Genomic DNA, 16131 nt, shown 5'->3' with positions numbered 1-16131 from the left:
ATTTTTTGGTCATTTTTTAAAATCTATTGTCTACTTGGTATTATTTATTAATTTGATTAAAAATGAACTGTAGTCTGGCCAGTGTGGCTAAGTGGTTGAGCGTCAACCCAGGAACCAAGAGATCAAGGTATGATTCCTGGTCAGAGCACAGGCCTTGTGGGCTCGATCACCCGTAGGGGGCATGCAGGATGCAGCCTGTCTATGATGTCTCGCTCTCATCCTTGTTCCTATCAATCCCTCTCCCTTCCTCTCTTTCTAAAAATCAATAAAACTTTTTTTTTAAAAGAACTGTAGATTGCCTATTAACAGCTTTCCTGGATCTTGTTAATAGTTTCAGATTGAATCTGAAGTTTCAGGTTTTGTTGGTAGTATACTACAAAATAGGATTTAAACACATTTAGTTACACATAAAAAACAATTCTTGATTAGAAATGTCCATCTTGTAGATAAAAATAAAACATTAATATTTAATCCTTGGTTATTTAATTGTGGAACAATTTTTAGTGATGTATAAGAAAAAAGTTAATTTCTTTGTTTTAATTAAAATAATGTTATAGGAAATAGTAAGCTATCTCTTCTAAACAACAACTCCTATTCTTATGTATATCTTCTATAATCATGATAATTGTATTTATTTCTATTTTATTGTATACATTTTCTATAAATTCTCTTAAATAAGCAATAGATGAAGTCACAATTTAAATGAAGGATAAGCACATAAACCAGTTAGTCCTCAGGTTCTACTCATTTCAGTTCTGTAATAACACCATCTGGTTTTCCATTAATCATAATAATTTAGTTTTAGAATGACTGTTTTAATAGGTAATGCCTCATATTTCCTTACTCTCAGTTCAGTATCATTTTTTAAGATAGCTTTTGAGCTCAAACTCTATGCCTGTAACGTTGAAAGTCATTGGGATACAAAAATACATATAGTTTGAGCTTAGAATATGCTACGGAAACTAATAATGCCACTCATTTTTTATTGTTCTATGTGAAATTCACTTGGGAGTATTTTAAAACTAAGAAACAACAAATCAGTTATTTTGCTCTTTAAATTGTATTTATTACTTCCCAATTTCCTGCAATTGTAAAAAAAAAAAAAAAAAAAAAAGCAAAATCTCAGTGAAGCGGGTGCAGCAAACAGGATATTACATATCGCTTTCATTGATTTGCTTTCTCTGACAGGACTTCTAACTACTTTCATGAGACACTGATTGAAAATGCAATTTTTTTTCTGTTAACATCGGATGTGGTCTTGCTGTTTCTTTACTTTTTAAGGAAAAGAGATGATCATGTTCTTCTAAACTTCCCCACAACTCTTCAGCCAAGGATATTTAAAAAAGAAACGATTTTTATTTTATTGATTACTAATGTCAATCATTTAGAATAAATTAGGTATGCTGTTCTTAATAAAAAAAAAGAATATGTTACTGTTGATATCTTAAGCTATAATACATATGAATTTTTATAAGTTTCAAGAAATTATTTCTCATCAAGATGAGTATAATATTACTGAAGGAAACAACCATTAATATAAATAGAGGTCAAGATATGCTGCCAGTAGCTATCCCTATACCATTTTAGAGTGCATTATTGTAGGCAATAATAAATATATAATGAATATTAAAATTCTTAACTTACATTTTTATTTTTAATACCTAACAATGTTGTAATTAGTGTGATTGTCCTTCCAACATTATCATGATCCTTATAGTACACAGGGTAACATTGTCCTTTTTGCCTTGAAAGGGGCTCACCTAAACAAGGAAAAGCTGTGCATACAAGAGTAGACTCAATAACTAAATGGCATTATAAGAAGAGCATCTACTCTGAACCTATCTTCTGAGGTAAGAAGATACTTCATAAACCTGACCCAGATGAAGTCTCTTCTGATATCTGTGTTCTTTTTTCTCTGAATTCTAACAACATTACTATTCTGTATTCACCCCCTCTTCAAACACTATTAAATTACTTAGAGTCTGGTTTCAAACACCAATAGCTTTATATAAGTAATTTTCCCCAGTAACTTTATAATACATTTGAGGATATAAAATAATAGTTTTACTTCCCTCAATATGATGAGAGTGTTTTGGAAAAAATAAAAAAAAATTGATAAATGCGGAATAGATCCTCATTTGGTTGATATTCACATCCAGCTATTGAGCAGATATTAATGCCATGAAAAATATTAATAGCCCTTAGTGGCCAATCAGAAAATTATGACATATTTTACATGTAAATATGATTAAATATATATATAATAAATATTCTGCAGTTAAAATATAGCCTATCTATCTCTAAAGAATTTACAAATACTAAAATAATAGTTACTGAAAGTATCTCCCATTTTTCTTTAGGTATCTGTGCATTACCTTATCTTTGTTCTTCTAGTTTAGACTATTCTACAGGTACATTTAAAAATATCATACATTATTTTATTTTTGTCTTTTTGCAAGGTGTAAAACTAAAAAACACCCACAGGCAATAAAACATTAAAATAAGTAATGAAATAAGCTACTCATGTATCATGAAATTTATTCAGTATAGTGGGTTAAACCTAAAGTGAAAAAGATTCACAAATTGGGTAAAAAAAAATACAGTTATACATTATTGAACATATTGTATATATTTTATACCACCACACAAAAAGCAAACTAAAAGAACAAACTATCAACTGGGAACATATACATCTAACATTGCCATCATATCCCAACATTAAGCAGAAGCTAATAATCTGACGGCCATGTGAACAAAGCAGGCTTAAACAAGATGAAGTCAGAGAGACCAAACATGTCACTCTATTACAGATAATTATATTATTTCCACATACAAAATGCACTCACCCAGGCTGAGAACCCTTAAAAGTTTCCTGCAAGGTTGGTATCATACTCAGAGTCCAGGATATTGGTGTAATACAAGTTGAGGGGGGGAGGGGAGGGAGAGGGGAGCACCTCTTAAAAGGCAGTTCCTCTTTTTTTAAAAAAAAATTATTTTATTGTTTAAAGTATTACAAATAGTAGTACATATGTCTCTCCCCACCCCCCATTGACCTTCCCCAAGCTTCCCCTACCCCCAAGGCAGTTCCTCTTAATTCATAGATCTTTGAACTCAAAATACAATTAGTCTTTCCCCACATTTTCAATATGTAATGGAGAATAAAGAAAGCATAACTACTATAAATGCTCCCATTCAAAAAAGGGAGAAAGGAAGATACAAAGCAATTATTGCTGTCAGATATACTATATCACTAAACTCCTGGGACAGTAAATAATCTTAATCTCGGTGGGTTAGGCCCTCTGGAACTGTAGTCTCAGTTCTGTTTTCTCTACTTCTGAATGGATAAGGTTTCACAGTCCATTGTTCTGCAGGGATAGGATTTTCTATGCTTCTATTGGCATTTTATTCTGATCTCTGGGCTCTAACCTTTGTTATTTCCATTCTATTGCATACTAAAAAGACCCAGGTAAACATCTGAATACTTCTCTCAACCTTCTTCTTTCCTGTAAAAAGTTGGAGACTCAGAGGCCTTTATGGTATTTGAACAATTCATTTACTCTAGAATGGTGGTGCTTTTACTGGTACAGCTCCCTTAAGCCTACTTTCAGACCTTTCTAGATTAATTATTTTTGAGTCATAGATACTTTTGGTATGTTACAACAGCAAAGTCACATTGAAAAGGATCCAGGGTGGGGAATGATTGCAGCCATTATTGCAAACAATCAACCACATGATTCATGGTAGCCTCAAAAGGGAAGTGTTTGTTGATCTTCATCCCTTTTCTCTTAGGATATTACTTTGATTCTCTGCCAAATTATCCACTCTCTGCAAAGAACAGCTTGCACATTCTAAATGAAAGATTTCCTCATTAGACAAAATAAAATAACAATGATGTAGGGACATGAGAATTAAAAGAAATAATTCCATAGAACTGGAGCAGAAAGCAGAGGGTGGGCTTTAAGACACGACAGTAGGAACACAAGTGATACAATTGTGCTAACCACATGGCACACTTATAACACTGAATGTTAGCATTATGAATATAGAGAAAGACATCCACCTGATTTTTTCCCCTTATTTTTTGGAAACTTAAGTCCAGATAACAGGTAAAAGTCATCAAGGAGAAACCCTGAAATTTATGATTATTGTAGGGAGGGAATGATTTCTGAACTTCAAGATCCCACACTGAAAGAGGCATCCAGTTTGGAATGAGACATAGTATAATCATGGGTACATATCTGTATCTCTTTCTATGCAATAAAGACATTATTTTAGGTTATTTCATTACCTCATAATAGGCCAATGACTTTATGTATTTGCTATCTTAGGAAAAATAATAATGTTTAATTATTATATACCTGTTAAACTTTTCTGGTTATTCTTTGATTACTTAACATAGCAAAGAAATCATTAGAATATATTTTTAATATGGTAGATTATAAACAGGACATGTATTTGTGATTGTTAGGTAACTAGAGGCCCGTTGCACAAAATTCATGCACTGGGGGGTGGGGTTCCCTCAGCCCAGCCTGCCCCTCTCACAGTCCGGGAGCCCTCAGTGGATGTCCTACTCATGGCCACAGTCTGGCAGCAGAGGCTTGGAGCAGGCGTCCCGTGTGTGTGTGTGTGTGTGTGTGTGTGTGTGTGTGTGTGTGTATGTCCCCACTGGGGGTCTGCCCCCAGCCACATTGGAGGCTCAGAGCAGGCACTGTGTGTGTGTGTGTGTGTGTGTGTGTGTGTGTCTGCTGGGGACCTGCCCCCAGCCACACCATGGAGGCTTAGAGCAGGAGACCCTCTGTGTTGATCTCTCAGGCTCCTGGCCTCCACTGCATGTTGTACTCTCCCTTGAGCTATGGCCAGGATGGGGGGTGCTGCTTGCAAGCCGGGCTTTCCTGCTCCCGGATCGCCATGGCGACCAGGGAGCAGGCCTAGCTGGGGGCTGCCCACAGGCCAGGCTTTCTGGCTCCCAGGTCTCCATGGCAACCGGGTAGCAGGCCCAGCTTGGAGCTGCCCACAGGCCGGGCTTGCTCTCCTGCTCCCGGATCCCCATGGCAACCTGGGAGAGGCCCAGCTGGGGGCTGCCCACAGGCCAGGCTTGCTTTCCTGTTCCCGGATGAGGTGCAGCTGGGGGCTGTGTACAGGCCGTACTTTTCTACTTACCGATGGCCGGATCACCATAGCGACCTAGGGCCCAGCGGCACTTTCCTGCTCTCCAATAGTCATAGGGTCCTGGCTGGGGGCAGGGCTTAGCAGTGCGGGGCTTAGGCAGCACAGGGGTCCCGGCTGGGGGCTCAGATGGCACACAGGGGTCCCAGCTGGGGGTGCGGCTTATGCCCCGTTGCCCAGAGCTGCACATGGGGCCCAGATGGAAGCTCACACTATCCCACCCTGCCTGTACTATAGGATAGAGGCCTGGTGCATGGGTGGGGGCTGGCTGGTTTGCCCTGAAAGTGTCCTGGATCAGGATGGGGGTCCCGCTTGGGTGCCTGGCCAGCCTGGATGATGGGCTGAAGGCTGTTTGCAGCTGGTCACACCCCCTTCAGGATGGGGGTCCCCACTGGTGTGCCTGGCCAGTCTGGGTGAGGGCCTGAGAGCCGTTTTCAGGCTGGAGGGCAACTTAAGCCCCCAGCCTCTCCTTTTGTTCTTTTTTTTTTATTCTAGGATTTATTTACCTTCTATAGCTGTCACTGGAGCTGAGAGCCAGCTCCAGCTCTGAGGGCTGAAAGCAGGTTTCTGGGTCTGTTTGGCTTCTATAATAGAAACTCTGTTGCCATCACAGCAGCTCTAAGCTCTGAGGCCGAAGCTGGCTGAAAGCAGGTCTCTGGAGCTTGTTTAGCTTCTATAATTGCAACATAGTTGCTTAGAGGGCAGCTCAGAGGCTGGCAGCGGCAGGCCGGGAATGTTGGCTTCCTCTATCACTGGAGCAAGCAAGCCTCCTGTTTGCTTCAGCTGCGTGGCTGCCGGCCACCATCTTGGTTGGCAGTTAATTTGCATATCCTGCTGATTAGCCAATGGGAAGGGTGTTGGGGTTATGGTCAATTTGCATGTTCCTCTTTTATTAGATAGGATAATCTAATATCTATAGCACTGAAGCCAAGTAAGAGAATCATAAAGTATTCCACATTTTACACTTTCAGAACAAAAGCAAAAACATGTTTTGCTTACCTAAATGTTTCGCTTAAGTTATCGCTTGTAGTTGACCATTATTAATGAAAGCATTCTTTCATTTCTGAAGCAATTTAAATTTTATGTCCTATTTATATTTCTCACCAGGAAGAAGTTCAGTTAAGAACTTGATATGGTGATGCATATAATTAAAGCAAAAACATATCATATAAAACTAAAATTTAGCAAATAAAATTAATTTAGAAATAAATTATTTATTATTTTCCAAGGTAAATTAAGATTTTGCACTATATATTCATATTCTTATGGTGTAACACTCTATCTTTGCTTACTTAAACATGATACAGAGTAATTGGTGGCTACTTCTATAAATTTATTAAATTATTATAGTTTCATAACATTGGTAATGTATTCAAGTCAGTGATTGCCACCCCCTGCCCCAGGCCTTCACCACCCTATTGTCAGTGTCCATGGGTTATGCATATAAGCATACAAGTTCTTTGATTGATCTCTTCCTATACACCCATGCTCCCCTGCTTTCCCTCTGAGTTTCCACAGTCTGTTCTGTGCTTCTATATCTCTAGATGTATTTTTTTAAAATATTTTGTATTGATTTCAGAGAGAAAGGGAGACAGAGAAAGACATAGAAACATCAATGATGAGAGAGAATCATTGATCAGTTGCCTCCTGCACACCCCACACTGGTGATGGAGCTTGCAACTCGGGCATGTGCCCTGACCAGGAATCCAATCCCAACCTCCAGGTTCATAGGCCGACGCTCAACCACTGGGCCATGCAGGCCCGCCTGGATGTATTTTGTTCATCAGCTTATTTTGTTTATTAGATTCCACATATTAGTGAGATCATGTGAAAGCCCAAACTATTCCATGGAGAGTACATTGAGAGTTGAGAGAGAGAGAGAGAGAGAGAGAGAGAGAGAGAGAGAGAGACCCAGTCCTCAGTTATTCTATCCCTGCCCTGCCCCAGCTCTAATCACATCTTAATTCAACCACTTGAGAGATGACTCTGAGCCAGAATCACCCAACAGTTACTATCTAGAAATCATGTTCCACAAAATTATAAGAAAATTAAATAACTATTGTTTTAAATATAAATTTAGGCCTAAATTTTAGAGTGATTTGTTTTAGAAAAATGTATAATGAGAACATCTAGTTTCCAGTCTGTGATGCTGGCTCCATAAGATGGTCAAAATCTCGGCTGTTTCTTCATTCCCCTGCAAAATCTATTTACCAGGGCCAATAGTGCCAATATCTGGCAAGTTCCCAGAGGCAATAAAATAGCTGGCAAACATTAGTTCCTTTCAAAGGGCTTTTCTCTCTCTGGAATTTTAGTGCATCTGGTCCTTGTTGCTTCCATTGGTCTCTTATGTCTTTAAAAATGCACTTTTTGTTGTTGTTGCATTTATTCTTTTCTTTTCTAGTTAACGACAATGTTCTTGGCCTGCCAATATGTCATTCATCCTGCTCTCATTTCCAGCTTAGTTTTCCATTATATCTGTCGGTATTTAGAACAAAACACACACACACACACACACACACACACACAATTTTTGTTCAGTTTGTTTTAACACAGTGATGGCGAACCTTTTGATCTCGGCGTGTCAGCATTTTGAAAAACCCTAACTTAACTCTGGTGCCATGTCACATATAGAAATTTTTTTGATATTTGTAACCATAGTAAAACAAATTTTGATATTTATTTTATATATTTAAATGCCATTTAACAAAGAAAAATCAACCAAAAAAATGAGTTCGTGTGTCACTTCTGACACACATGTCATAGGTTCGCCATCACCGTTCTAACACCAATAATACTGATCAGTATAGAACCCAAGATTTTTCTGACTCCAAAATAAAGTTTTAAACTTTCTATTTCTGGTCTTGAATGATGAATATTTTATGGGATTTTTTCTAAATTCCTATTGGTAAATTTTTCTTCCATTCAGAGTGTTATAGAACTAGGTAGCAAAACCAGATGTCTTTAGAAAGACATGTCTCATTGTCCCAGACTGGACTACATACATATACACTGACCAACCACCATAGTACGTCCTAGACATAGTAATTGATATAAGCCAGTGAAGGCCCATTCCTGAATTTGGGGGCAGGGCAGTAGTTAAGAATTTTTGAGTTCTGTTTGGATAGGGGAGGGATGATATGTGCCAATTAATATTCTTAATATCAAGCAATATAAAATAATTTCTGCTGAAATAGTACTAGACTGCTATGAGTGGGCCATGGAATATACTATCTATTCAACCAGCCATAGCAATGGAATGGGCACTAGCTAAAGAAACACCATTTAAATACAGAATTTTCTTATGGATGATGTCACCGACTAGAAATTTGCTGCCATATGCTATACAACACACTATCTAGACCAGTGGTTCTCAACCTTCCTAATGCTGCGACCCTTTAATATAGTTCCTCATGTTGTGGTGACCCCCAACCATAAAATTATTTTCATTGCTACTTCATAACTGTAATTTTGCTACTGTTATGAATCGTAATGTAAATACCTGATATGCAGGATGTATCTTCATTGTTACAAATTGAACATAATTAAAGCATAGTGATTAATCACAAAAACAATATATATGTGTTTTCCGATGGTCTTAGGCGACCCCTGTGAAAGAGTTGGTCGACCCCCAAAGGTGTCGCGACCCACAGGTTGAGAACCACTGATCTAGACATTCCAAAATTGCTTACCTAGTGCTTCCTGAGTTCCTAGTCATTCCAAAATGCTGATTCTTAGAAGAGGTGTACTGTCTTCCTGTAGTGTTTTATACTTTAAAGCTAGGACCCATATCCAACTTTTCCTGGATTTATCCAGACTATTCAGATGTGGCATAGTAAAAGAACAAAGAACATCTGTCCATGATGACTTCCCCCTTTCTGTGCAACGTTAGTCATACACTTTTACTTTCCACAGATAAAGTACAGTTCAGTGTTTATCACCCGCATTCAATGCCAAATTCAATTGTGCTCCAGCGCCTAAAGACCATGGGTAAATTATACCTGTTGTTGCTGTGACAAATTACCACAAACTTAGCAGTTTTGACTAACTAAAATTTATAGCTTCCAGTTCTAAATGTCAGAAGTATGACACGGTCTCACTGAGCTAACATCAAGGTGCTGCCAGGGCTGCGTTCCTTTCTGGAGGCTGTAGGGTGAGTCTTTCAAAGCCAGAAACCGACATTTCTCTCTGGGTGACCACAACCAGGAACATTTGTCCATTCGTATTAGATTGGACCCATTTGGACAATCCAGGATAATCTCCCCGTTTCAAGAATCTTAACCTTCATTACACTTTTAAAGTCCCTCTTGCCATGTAATCTGTTCACAGGGTTTGTGGCCATTTGGGGGCAGGGGTATTATTATTATTTGAGGTGAGTACCTGGTTTATTTCTGACGCCGGTGAATCTCTAAGAGTGGCAGATTCCGGGACGTTCCTTCGGTGGGTGTCAGGCATAGAATTCCACCTTTCAAGTGGGGGAGGCCTCGTCCTGCAAGGACCCAAGGCTGTGGCTGCCCCAAACCTCCAGCACCAGGTCCCTCCCCTGTTCCTGGGCTTGTGGCTCCTCCTACCACTTGGGCGTGGCCACCTGAGGAGGATCAGGGTCACCTGGAGGGCAGGTACCCCAGGCAACTGCAACTTGCAAGCCTCCTGCAGGAAGGCTCACAGGCCTTGCGCGGTCAGCTGATGACTGATGACGCAGCAGAACGCACGCACCCTGCACCCTCTGGGAAGAACTATTTATCCACCAGGCCACCAGCCAACTCCGGCCCTCCCTGCGCAGGTAGGCAGGGTATGTGCAGGGGTGGGGTGGGGGCTACTGGAGAGAAGGGGGCCGAGTAGCCACAGGGCCCCATCAGCCAGTCCCTTCATTTTGGCAGCGTCACTGGAGTGGCTTTAAGAGTGGCAGTCCAGGGGTTGGGGAGTGCCAGGGACTTTCGGGTACAACCCAGACTTGTCCGTGGCGCCTTCCCTGGGCACAGAATCCCGGGGCCCACCCTGCCTGTGCTGGGCGGGTGCGCAAAGGCTGGAGGAAGTTGGGGAGGCCGGCAGTGTGTTGCAGAAAAGGCGCCAGAAGTCATTGGTGTCCTGGTCCGAGTTCGTGGTGCTGGAGGCGGCGGGCAGGGGGTCCCAGTCAGACAAGGTGGGCAGGGGTTCGGATACGCCAACGGATGGGCGTGGACAGTGACTCCTTGGGTCCCAGGGCGCCCGCTGTTACCTGGGACCAGAACCGCTGTCTGTGTGCCGGCGCCATGGGCACAGCCTTGCGGTGCTCCTGCTCTCTGGGTAACACCAGGCACAGGTTCGCGTCCTTGTGGGGAGGCTCAGCCTGGTGTTGCTTGTGGTGATGGGCTGCAGTGAGCACAGTGGCACCTGCTCGAAGGACAGGGACCTGTCCACCTTGGTGGAGTGCAGGAGCCCATCTCGGCTGGCAGCGAGAGTGTGGTCACTATGGAAACCGTGGTCACAGTGGGCGAGATGTCCAGCCTAACCTGACCTCTCAACCCACAGCAGATTCAGCAACAGCTGCCTGCTGCCCTTGACTGGGCCCCGGTGGGCTAGACGCTGCCAGGAGCTGCTGGTGGCTGGCAGCATCTCCAGAGCTTTCTTCTCCAAGCTTCTGTGTCTTCTTGGGCAGCCTCGATCCCAGCCTCAGGCTGCTCTCCAGGCAGCATGTGGTGGGGAGTTGGCCCCTCCACTCTAGAAGCTGGGGGGAGGGTCTACGGGGCCATTTGCCAGTGAAACACCCTGGCTCACCTCCCAGGGCTGGGTCTGAGGGCCATCAGGATTTACCTGCTGGGGACTTGTCTTCTTTCTCAGCCCTACAAGGGGTCTCTAACGTTGGCAGCTCCTTGCACGCCACCCGAGGGTGCTTCTAGGCAGGTCTGGAGGGCGCCTTTCTCCATGAACTGTCCTGGGAACTGATGCTTTCCTCGCTCCCAGCTCACTGAGGTCTCTAGGTCCTGGAGGATTACTGCAGGTGCTCGCAGTAATCTCAAGTGCTGCAGGTGGACTGGGCCATCAATGGGGCGGCAGGTGGTGGGGAATAACATGCATACCATCTTCTTAATGGGGCCTGTGGGTGCCATACCAGCAGGACAGACAGGAGGGCCATCATGTAGTTGGTGCAGACAAGTACAGCAGCACAGATGCATCAGGCCGAGGCCCATTTTCTGGAAGAGCATGGTGGGTTTGATTAGGGGCAGGGATGTGATGCTCAGCCCTGCAGAGGGCTCAGGTCAGCTCCACCTGATCCTCACTTCGCACCAGTCATGAGGCAGCTGCTCCCATGGCCTTTGGGGAAAAACCACACTCAGGTTGGGTGAGATGAGCTTGTGAAGCCTCTTTTCCCTGGAGCCTCTACTGGTGGGCACCTCATCCTACTCAACAGCTTGTGTGCACTGCAGCAGACTGGAGGCTGGGAACACTATCCATGTCCATATGAGGCACCAGCACTGCGTCCACTGCGTCCAAATGCCCCACCAACTTCCAGAAGCTCAAGTTGGGGTTTGAGCTACCTTTGTCTAGCACTGTGAAGTGGTTGAAGGGGCTGCCTAGAAAGATGTAGCAGCTGGGCCAGGTGGCCCTGAGGAAGCCCAGGGAGGCCAGAGGCTCAAGCTGCTAGAAGGAGGATGTCTACTCCAGCAGCTGTGCCACATGCTTTGTCTAGCACAGGTCCTCTGAGGATGGCAGCTGCACACTTCCTGCCCAGGGTGTGGAGAACCTGTGTGGAGTTGGGTGGTTGGTTGTTTTCTGCACCAGGTGAGTCAAAAGGCTAAGGTGAGGTGAGCACTTTCTGTTTCTCTTAGAGTAGGTTTTAGCACAATTTTCTAGTTCTCACTTCTACCCCATCCCACCACCTCCTGACCCCTCTCCTATCCGCCCCCCACCATCATGGGGGACAGTGTCTCCAGATTACATGGTGATCCTTTTTGGAATCAGTACACTGTAGCCAAGCTTGGCTTGCATGAGGAGCAGCTGATCCTGCTGATATGGAAAGTTGTGGACCTGGCCATCATTAAGGTGGAACAGTTGCATGAAATACTGGTTAGATGGAATCATTTGGAACTGACACAGGATTGTAAAGAAAAAAGCTAAGATACGGTCAATGCCTGTACTTGACATCACAGCTAGACTGAGCCCTGGGACAGCTAAACCAGTCGGCAATGCACTGAACTCAATGTAGAGGCCTCCTCCTAGTTCTGTACTGATGTACTTCATGTCAGGCAGATCCTGCGTCCTGACACTTCCAAGAATAATTGCTTGTATGCTCGTATTACTCTTCTGATCTTCAAAAATAATTCAACAAGTGTTGTCCTGGTGTACCTGATATTGATAAACTGGATGCTACAAGCAATGAGAGTGTTTAAATTTTGAGAACAATTCAGCCTTCTGCGTGGAGCCTCTCAAGTTGCAGATATGGGGATACAATTTTAGCAGCGATTTCACAGCCTAATAATCACAAATGTTCAGATCCAGAGAGAATAAATTACAAATTTCAAAGTGGCACTTGCATCAAAATAGAACTCATTGATGACAACACTGTAATCAGAGTTCCAGGTTTATCATAGCAGCATGTGGATCAAGATATTGAAAAATTCTTCTAAGGACTCAGATTGCCAAAGGAGTTTCAGCACTGCGTCTGAATGCCCATATCTGAAGGAATAGAGAAGCTCTGCTTAGGTTTGTAAGTGAGAAGCACAGATACCTAGCACTACAGAGGCACACACATTGCATGGAAAGCCAGTACATTGAGGTTTACAAAGCAACAGGCAAAGATTGTCTTCAAATTGCTGGTAGTATCTCCAATGAGGTACCCCAGTTTCTCTCCAAGGAAAACCAAGCCCTTGTCCACAGCTGGGGCTGTCTTTCATGGCCACAGCTGATAAGACGGTGGCCTTCTTTGGACAACATTGCCCTAAAATAGGGGGGAGGAAGGCATCCTCCTTGTTACCTAACTAGACAACCAGCCAACAAGAGATATTTTGTCCTCTTATGAGAGGTATGCACAGAACACACTGAGGAAGCATAAGGATTTTGGTAAAAGACATTGAACTGCTCAGGAGTATAGCAACTGAAGTTCAGCAGGTGCTAATCAATTCACCTCAGCCCTTCTCATTTCACTGCAACCCTTCCTATTGTCCTAGTACTACCTCAGAAATTTTTGCCCCGTGTAAACGTTAGAGACTGTATATACCTTTAAGGTCTTCCCTACATGAAGATAATTGAGGAGATCCTGGATTTTCTGGGGGAGTTTTTCATAGATATTCAAACTCACAAATTTTACAAGGCATTGAATTACCAGGGCTGATCACCAGATATCTCATCATCAGGAGATACCTTTATCCAGATGAAATCTACAAATAAAGCATGTGTGGCTGCCTAGAAGAGTCATAAAAAAAAATCAGGAAGGAGAGAGATGTTGAAACCTTTCACTATTCAGCTGAGGAGATGAACTTTGTATTAATGGGGGAACTTTTTGTTTACATTCACCAGTTTTTGGGAAAGGACATAGGTAAACAGCCAGGCAAAGATGTACATAGGTTCCTGAGTGCAGGAGCTTTTTCTTGAGTTGGGGTGTGCCATCACCAACTCAGAAGGTCTTTGAACCACATACTATGGGTATTTTTATAGAGGCTTCATCACAGAGGCATGATGGATTATTAACTTCATTTATAGCCTCTCTCCTTTCTTTTAGGAATGAGAGGTGAGTCTGAAAGTCGCAACCTGTTAATCATGTCTTGATCTTCTTCTGACCAGCCCTATACAGCATCCTACCAAGAGTCACCACATTGGAACAAAAGACACTTCAGAAAATCCCAAGGGATTTAGGAGTTTACTGACAGGTACCCCTATCACTCAGGAATTATAAAGGTCTTATTAGCTCATTGTCAGCAACTGGGATCAAAGACTAAATTTTAGAAAAAAAGATTCTCCTAGCACTCTTATTTACAAGGAGATTCAGGAGCTGTAAAGGAACTGAGAGCAGAGACACACACACACACACACACACACACACACACACACACACACACACACTAGAGGCCTGGTGCATGAAATTCGTGCATGGGTGGGGGTCCCTAGGCTAGGACTGCTATCAGGGCTGATCAGGTTCCATGCCTCCCCGTCTCCCCTCCTTCCCCCCTCCTCCTCCCCTCGCCACCTGCATCTGCTACCATCCACCCCCGGTTTCCCGTCCAAGCCCAGGGCCCAGCCCCGATCAGGCGATATGGACCTGCCAGCTGGGGGGAGGGACCGGGAGGTTGTCCAGCAGGCCCTGATCAGGTGATCGGGGCCTGATGGCTGGGGGGAGGGACCAACTGCCACCGTGGCAGACAGGTGGCAGGCCAATTGGGGCCTGCCGGCTAGGTGGAGGAACCAGGAGGTTGGCCGGTGGCAGGCCCCAACAGTGATTGGGGCCTGTGGGCTGGGGGAAGCTCCTACGCGTCATAACCACCAGTCGTTCTGGTTGTTTCGGTCATTCTGTCATAATGGTTGCTTAGGCTTTTATATATATAGACTAGAGGCCCGGTGCATGAAATTTGTGCATGGTGGAGGGTTCCCTCAGGCCGACCTGCACCCTCAGGGGATGTCCAACTGCGGTTTAAACTGGCAGTCGGACATCCCTCTCGCAATCTGGGATGCTGCATGCACCAGTGACCATACTTTTCATACAGGTGAAAGGCATCTTGCTGTTGTATGGGCAGCTACATTTTTTTTTTTTGCCCTGAATATAAAAAGTAGTACTTAAAATAATCCTTCTGAGGTGGTAGTATTATTTCTCCATCTTATGGGTAGAAAAATTGAAGCAGAAAGAAGTTAAGTAATTGGCTTTGCCACATGGTTATAAGTGTCAGAATCAGGGCTGACCACAAAATGTGCAAGCCAGAGTCCATGCATGTAATCGCTGCATCACCCTGTTTTTTCAGTGTTAGAGTAGCCTTGCCATGCCAGATTTTAATTTTTAAATCTAAGAGACTATTCTCAATATATAGGGTAGGATCCCTAGGCCTGGCAGGCGATCAGGGCCAATCTGTGTGGCGACTGGGGTGGAGTGATTTGGGGGCCCCTGCTGGCACCTGCCTTGGCTGGTGGCCTGGTGCCGCCCGCTGGCAAACCCCACCCCCCAATTGCCACTGCTGGTCGCCTCCCTCTCGGGGGGCAGACGCGTCTGCCTCCTGGTGGTCAGGGCATGTCATAGCGACTGGATGTTCTGCCAGTCATTCCACCATTTGATTGATTTGCATATTAGGGTTTTATTATATAGGATATATCTTATTATTTCACAGCAGGGTAATCTGAATCCATTTCAGTACTCCCTACACCTCACCTTCACTCCCTCCCCTACCACATAATTTAACCAGTCAGACCAAAATCCTAGGCTGTTGAGGTTTCCTTAGATGAAGCTACAGCTTTAGTGCCAAGAGGCAGTGCCAGATGTCTGTATTGGTTTTCAATTGCTGCCTAACAAATTACCATCAATTTACTTCTTAAAGAGCACGCATTTATTAGTTAGTTCATGGTGCTGTGGGTCAGAAGCCAGACAGGCTTGACTGTGTTTTCTGTGAAGGGTCTCATGAGGTCATAATCAAATTGTCAGCCAGGCTGGACTCTCTCATCTGGAGATTCTGGAAAAGAATACTTCCAGGCTTATTCAGGTTGTTGGCAGAATTCAGTTGTGTGTGGTTGTATGACTGAAGTCCTCGTTTTCCTGCTGGCTACCAGGGAGGATCACTCTCAGTTTCCAAAGACAAGTCTCTGGTCCTTTCATGTGGCCTCCTCTGTCTTCAAGCCAGAAATAGCATGTGGACATCCACACATGTCCCTTCATGGGCACCAGCATCAGAGCATTGCATCCAAAGTCGTGAGAGATGGAACTTGATCTCAGCCTTTTTTTCCCAAAATGCCAAAGCCACAGAGACCACCGAGCTCTCTTGGGAAGCCCTCAGAGCCCTACTGCAGTACCCT

This window comes from Myotis nattereri (assembly GCF_964212035.1).
Source record: "Myotis nattereri genome assembly, chromosome: 6".
Classification (NCBI taxonomy): domain Eukaryota; kingdom Metazoa; phylum Chordata; class Mammalia; order Chiroptera; family Vespertilionidae; genus Myotis; species Myotis nattereri.
The sequence above is the reverse complement of the archived record's forward strand: the minus strand, read 5'-3'. Positions refer to the sequence as shown.